Source organism: Lactuca serriola, chromosome 7 (genome assembly GCF_051521515.1).
Source record: "Lactuca serriola cultivar US96UC23 chromosome 7, Lser_US96UC23_V15, whole genome shotgun sequence".
NCBI lineage: Eukaryota > Viridiplantae > Streptophyta > Magnoliopsida > Asterales > Asteraceae > Lactuca > Lactuca serriola.
Genome location: NC_136414.1, coordinates 175,578,018 through 175,586,026, shown reverse-complemented (window position 1 = coordinate 175,586,026; position 8,009 = coordinate 175,578,018).

Genomic DNA, 8,009 nt, shown 5'->3' with positions numbered 1-8,009 from the left:
TATAAGTAAATTAATAGTTGATTCTCCTATTGATGTTTTGTTCTCTAATGAAAAATTTGCAATCAAGAAAAGACACACCAAGGAGATTCTAGCAAAAGGCAGAGTTGATAAAGAATCTTTATGTTCTTCAGTGTCGACATTGCCTAATTTCACGAAAATAAGAATTTCATCTTTATTGTGCTAATAGAGGCTTCTTGATCAATAATCAGGAATATAGAAAAAGGGGCGGATTTCCTGTGACTTTTGATTCTTTATATAATTAGATCTCATGCCAACAAAGAAAACCCCATTCGTCTAATTTTAACTTGGATTTCGATAAAGTAATTACTTGTTTGCTCAAAATAATTGAACTTAATGTTCTAATTATGATTCAAAGGAAAGAAAGTGTGCAGTTGAAATAACTCACTCTGAATGCTTTTTAAAGGATTACGTGGTACGATGAATAAGACCTTCTGGAATAAATACACGGCCGCTTGTGAACCGTCGGGTATTGTTTTATTCAATGTTTGTTCAATTACTCTTTTACCCACAAAGGCAATGTAGGCATTGTGTTTAGCAATATTGATATCCCCCAACATACCAAAACTAGTTGTCACCCCACCGATAGTAGGAGATGTAAGAACTGGTACATAAAATAACTTTTTATTTGATTGATAATCATATAAAGCAAAAGATATTTTAGCCATTTGCATTAAGCTCAAACATCCTTCTTGCATGTGTTCCCCTCTAGAAGCACACACTATAATAAGAGGTAGAAAATCTTTAGTAGCGTATTCAATCAAACGGGTAATTTTCTCCCCGACTACGGATCCCATACTGCCTCCCATAAACTGAAAATCATAACCCTAATTGCTACGGTAATACCGTTTATCTTCCATCTTCCTGTTTGAACAACCTCGATTAATCCTACATTTCTTTGATAAGAATCGATACGATTTTTATAGGGCTCCTCCTCCGAATGAAATTTAACGGGATCTAGAGAGACCATGTCTTCATCCATAGGCTCCCAAGTACCCCGATCGATCAAAAGTTCGATTCTATCTGAACTACTCATTTTCAAATGATATCCACATTGTTCACAAAGATGCATCTTTGATTCAAAAATTTTCTCATAATTTAATCCATAACAATTTTCTCATTGAACCCAAAAATGTCGGTATTGTTGAGTTACACCCATATGAGTAAAACTTTCCGGTATAGTTTCATCACTCATTGTGATATCCTCATTTTCACTACTATTTCCATTTTGACTACAAATGGAACCAGAAATGTAATTGTTACTGGAGTTATTTTTCCTAGAATTATTGTTACTAGAATTGTCATTACTACCTACAATGTAATTATCAATATACATTTGGGATTGAAGATAACTGTCAATGAAACTATTAGTGTGATTATTCAAAGTATACTGAGTATCATCCATGTAACGATCGTGGTCGGGATTCTTACTCTTAGATCCGTTATTCAGATCACTAGAATTCCGATCAAAAGAACTTTCTAGTTCACTACAAAAAGGATGATCATTGGCAATCTCAAAAATATAATTTTTAATATCAAAATATATAGAAAATGTGTCCCCATTACTATCTTTCACTAAAAAAGTATCATCAGAGAAAAAATTCTGAATGTCCTTGATGCCAAAAAAAGATCAACTTTACTGTAATTGTCATGACCATCCCAACCCTGAATGTATTTATACGTATCATTTCTATTCGGATCTTTACTTTCATTGGTATTTTCAATACGACCAAGACTGCCCATTGATTTACCTAGCCTACATTTACTTAGCCTATATCTGTGTTCGAGCTCCTTCTTAAATAACATCGAATTGAACCACCATCTTTTCATAGAGTTTTCTTGCTCCATATTTGCATGAATATACAATAAATGAATAATCATTCGATGAAAAATCATTTAATATATTTGAATATCTTATTTCCTATCAGAATAAGCATTCAATACAATCACTAGGATTATTAACTAATATAATAATGAGTGTAAGTATTGAAAAAATGATTTGTTCTCTCCTACGAACAATTTTTTTGTAAAATCTCATCTGATAACAAATAATCAGTTAAGTTTCTATTACAATACGGAACAAGAAGGACAATATACAGGATTAGTGGAAAGAGTTGTGATACATGTCTCGATCCAAGGAAAATATAGGATCTAAAATAATATCCCAATCCTAAGGATCCATAGGATTAATTGTGGATCCAACCAACACAAAAATAGAAAGATTTGAGTTGTTTAGTCTTCGAGTTTTTAGTTGAAATTTTCTATATCTATATAAGTATGTATCTATCTAAAATATATGTATGTTAGATGCAGCTCACTCCTTTTAGTAAAATATTGGGCCGAGTTTAATTGAAATTCAGTAAAGAGAACGAACGTTATTGATCCAAAGTGTCTATTGCCTAAAACTCAAATTTAATCTCCTTCCATACTTCACAAGCAGCAGCTACTTTAGGACTCCATTTGGTAGCCTCACGGATAATTTCATTACCCTCAGTAGAAAGATCGTGTCCCTCATTACGATCTTGCACACATGCTTCTAGAGCTACTCGATTAGCTACGACACCTTGTGCATTTCCCCAAGGGTGCCCTAAAGTTCCTCCACCGAACTGCAATACGGAATCATCTCCAAAGATCTCGGTCAAAGTAAGCATAAGCCAAACGTGAATACCGCCCGAAGCTACCGGCAGAACACCTGGTAGAGAGACCCAATCTTGGGTGAAATAAATACTGCGACTTCTATCTTTTTCAATAAAATCATCACGAAGTAAATCAACAAAGCCCAAAGTGATTTCTCTTTCCCCTTCAAGTTTACTTACTACGGTACCGTAATGAATATGATCTCCACCAGACATACATAATGCTTTAGGTACTACACGAAAGTGTATACAATGATTCTTCTGTCTATCAATAATTGCATGCATTGCACGGTGGATGTGAAGAAGTAGACCACTATCTCGGCAGTAATGAGGCAAGCTAGTATTTGCAGTGAATCCCCTATTACGTAGTCATGCATTATGATTGGAACTCCTAATTCTTTGGAAAACATATCCCATTTCATTATTTTTTTCGCATGTACCTGCAGTAGCATTCAAGTAATGCCCTTTGATTTCACCTGTTTCAGCTTGTGATTTAAAAATAGTTTCGACACAAAATAAGAAACGGTCTCTCCAATGCATAAATGGTTGGGAATTTATGTTCTCATCATCTTTAGTAAAATCAAGGCCACCACCAAGACATTCATAAACAGCTCTACCGTATTTTTTAGCGAATTACCCCAATTCAGGTCTAATAGTACATCCCAATAGGGGACGACCATACTTGTTCAATTTATCTCTCTCAACTTGGATGTCGTGAGGTGAACCTTGGAAAGTTTTAACATACGCAGTAGGGATTCGCAAATCTTCCAGACGTAGAGCATGCATGGATTTTAACCCAAATACATTACATACAATGGAAGTAAATATGTTAGTAACATAACCTTCTTCAAAAAGGTTTAATGGGTAAGCTACATAAGCACTATATTGATTTTCTTCTCTAGGAACAGGCTCGATTCCATAGCATCGCCCTTTGTAACGATCAAGGCTCTTAAGTCCATCAGTCTACACAGTTATCCATGTACCATTAGAAGATTTTGTAGCTATTATGGCCCCTACTTCTTCAGGCGGAACTCCAGGTTGAGGAGTTACTCGAAATGCTGCCAAAATATCAGTATCCTTGGTTTCATACTTAGGAGTATAATAAGTCAATTTATAATCTTTAACAACAGCTTTGAATCCAACACTTGCTTTAGTCTCTGTTTATAGTGACATAAATCCATCCCTACAACTCGTGAATTAAGAATTCTCACAACAACAAGGTCTACTCGACATGAATTAGGCATTAATGAAACTTTTTATGGAACCTTTCACAAAATTCCCAACTAATAGTAAAATTATCAACTAATCAGAATGCTTGATTATTAGACCATGGTATCTGATTCAGAAAATACATCATTATTGTATACTCTTTCATATATATGGCGCAACCCAATTCTTATTTATTTGTTTTTTGAATCGAAATAACTAAAAATCACCCAAATACTAAGAAATTCCCTCTTGACAATGAAATATATTGTAAGTGATGTTGTATATGTAAATCCTTGATGTGAAAATATATGGAATTTTTCTATGAGAAAGTAAAAAAAAAAAAATAGAACAACGGGCTATACCTAAATGAATAGAAATAAGAAGAGCTAATTATATAGAAATATTGAATCGTAAATAGAGTTCAGGTTCGAATTCCATAGATAATATAGATGGGATTGTCTATAATGATAGACAATTGAAAGTGAATTCCATAGATAATATAGATGCGATTGTCTATAATGATAGACAATTGAAAGATTTTCTCAATATTCTTATTCATCTACTTTTTATTTTGAAAATGGGTTGGTTGAACATGAAAATTAACTCATTGAAATTGAATAAGTAAACAATTAAATTGGATCCGGTTGGATGGTACTAACAAAATTGTGTGCTAACTCTCATTTCTTTTGTATTAACCGATCAAATTGACATCAGAGATTTATTTTGAATGCAATCCTGTTAGAAAAAAAATTTCGATATTTACTTTATTGTTATATTATGAGTATGAGAATGAATCCTACTTCTGGTTCTAGGGTTACCACGCTTGACAAAAGGACACTAGGGCACGCTTGACAAAAGGACACTGGGCCGTATTGCCCAAATAATTGGTCCGGTACTAGATGTAGTCTTGCTGCCAGGCAAAATGCCTAATATTTATAATGCTCTGGTAGTTAAGGGTCAAGATATTGTTGGTCAACCAATTAATGTGACTTGTGAGGTACAACAATTATTAGGAAACAATCAAGTTAGGGTCGTAGCTATGAGTGCTACTGATGGTCTAACGATAGGATGGACATAATTGATACGGGAGCTCCACTAAGTGTTTTGGATGGTGGAGCAACTCTCAGATGAATTTTCAACGTGCTTGGCGAGCCTGTTGATAATTTAGGTCCTGTAGACACTAGTACAACATTTCCTATTCATAGATCTACGCTTGCCGTTATATCGTTAGATACAAAAATTGTCTATTTTTGAAACCAGAATTAAAGTAGTAAATCTTTTAGCCCCTTATTGTTGTGGAAGAAAAATCGGACTATTCGGGGGAGCTAGCATGGGTAAAATAGTACTCATTATGGAATTGATTAACAATATTGCCAAAGCTCATGGAGGCGAATCTGTATATGTCGGAGTCGGTGAACGGACTCGTGAAGGAAATGATCTTTACATGGAAATGAAAGAATCTGGAGTAATTAATAAAAAAAATATTCCAGAATCAAAAGTAGCTCTAGTTTATGGTCAGATGAATGAACCGCCGGGAACTCGTATGAGAGTTGGTTTGATTGCCCTAACTATGGTAGAATATATCGCAGATGTTAATGAACAAGATGTACTTTTATTTATTGACAATAACTTCCATTTTGTCCAAGCAGGATCCGAAGTATCTGCCTTGTTGGGTAGAATGCCTTCCGATGTGGGTTATCAACCTACCCTTAGTACCAAAATGGCTTCTTTACAAGAAAGAATTGCTTCTACCAAAGAAGGGTCCATAACTTCTATTCAAGTTGTTTATATACCTGCAAGTGATTTGACCGACCCTGGTCCTGCTATGACATTTGCAAATTTAGATGCTACTACTATACTATCAAGGGGATTAGTCGCCAAAGGTATCAATCTAGTAGTAGATCCTTTAGATTTAACGTCATCTATGCTACAACCCCGGATCGTTGGTGAAGAACATTATGACACTGTACTAGAGGTTAAGCAAACCTTACAACGTTACAAATAACTTAAAGATATTATAGCTATTCTTGGATCGGACAAATTATCTGAAAGGATCATTTAACCGTATAAGAGTGTGAAAAATCGAGCATTTCTTATCACAACCTTTTTTGTTGCAAAAGTAATTACGTGTTCTCCAGGAAAATATATTGGTTTAGCAGAAACAATTAGAGGCTTTCAATTAATCCTTTCTGGAGAATTAGATGGTCTTCATGAATAGGCCTTTTATTTGGTAGGTAACATCGATGGAGCTACGGGGAGGCTATGAACTTAGAAATGGACAGCAATTTGAAGAAATGACCTTAAATCTTTTTGTACTGACCCCTAATCGAATAGTTTGGGATTTAGAAGTGAAAGAAATCCTTTTATCTACTAATAGTGGACAAATTGGCAGATTACCAAATTACGCTCATATTGCCACATCAGTAGATATAGGTATTTTGAGAATACGCCTTAACGACCAATGGCTAACGAGGGCTCTAATGGGCGGTTTTGCTAGAATATGTAGTAATGAGATCATTGTTTTAGTAAATGATGCAGAGAAAAGTGGTAACATTGATCCACAAGAAGCTCAGCAAACTCATGAAATATCAGAAGCTGCTTTGAGAAAAGCTGAAGGAAATAGAAGCTTTGGTTTCTAAGTTAAATCTAAACAGGATACGAGCATCATATGACTTTGGCATAGTAGATTAGGACATGTCTCGTTCTCTGTTATTTCATTATTACGTAAACATGGTCACTTATTCGTTACTTCTCTTTTACCCAAACCTGCCATTTGCTCATGTTGTGAACTTTCTAAAAGTCACAAGCTTCCATTTTATATTAATGAAAAACGTTCACTGCATGTGTTGGATATGATTCATGTGATTTATGGAGACCTGCACCCATCCCGTCTACAGATGGATATATGTATTATGCTATTTTTGTGGATGATTTTTCCAGGTTTACTTGGTTCTACTCATTAAAGCACAAATCAGACTTCAAGATTGTACTAAAAAGTATTTTGACCTTTGATTAAACCCAATTCTCTCGCAATGTCAAGGTTTCCCAAAGTGATGGAGACACTAAATTCATCTACCATCAATTTAAAGCAATGTTTTCTGACAATGGTACTCATCATAAAATCTCCTATTCATATACACCTGAACAAAATGGTCCGCTGAACGAAAACACGGCCACATCACTGAAACTAGTCTTGCCAGGTTATTTAATGCTACTGCTCCTGCATATCTATGGCTCGATGCCTTTACTTTAGCCGTCTATATCATTAATAGACTGCCATACCAGGTGTTAAATAACAAATCACATTTCGAGCTTCTTTTTAACACTCAACCAAATTTCCATGTCTTTCGTGTCTTTGGCTGTCGGGTATTCCCATATCTTCGCAACTAATCAGACCACAAGCTTACTTCTACAAGTATTTCATGTGTCTTCATTGGATGTAGTACATAATACAAAGGTTACCGATGTCTTGACATGTCCACCTCCAAATTTTATACAACCCACCACACAAAATTCAATTAAACAAATTTACATTCACTGGCAATACTTCCGTAAGTGCAGATGCTTATTTACTACTTGTAACTTTTGAAGGAGCGTGTGCGATACCTATAATTTTCTCACAGCCTCCTAATGATCTGATTACCCAGCCTGTTGTCGCAACAAACAATTGTCCAAGTCCATGTCGCTTATCTACGGACCTGGCCCAACCCATTTCTTAGCAACCGATACTTCAATTGGATTCAAATGGACCCAACCCAACCCATTTAACGACTTCACCTCAACGCCTAGATCCGCTCACTCCATCCGTCATTCCTCAATCATCTCATCCAATTCTCACTCAAGGCAAGGCTAGGATTTCAAAGCTTCATACATTTCATGGTTTTACAACCCTTTTATCCATAAACTTGCATACAACTCTTTTTGCTAAAAAGATCCAAAAGGTTTCAAATCTGCTTCAAAACAACCAATTTGGCTCCAAGCTATGCATTATGAAATATGGGCCCTCAAACACAATGATACTTGGGATCTCCTTCCACAATCTAATGCTTTCAACATTGTCGGCTCCAAGTGGGTCTTACACACCAAATATAGGTCGGATGGTTATATCCATCGTTACAAAGCCTGCTTAGTTCCTCAAGGTTTCAA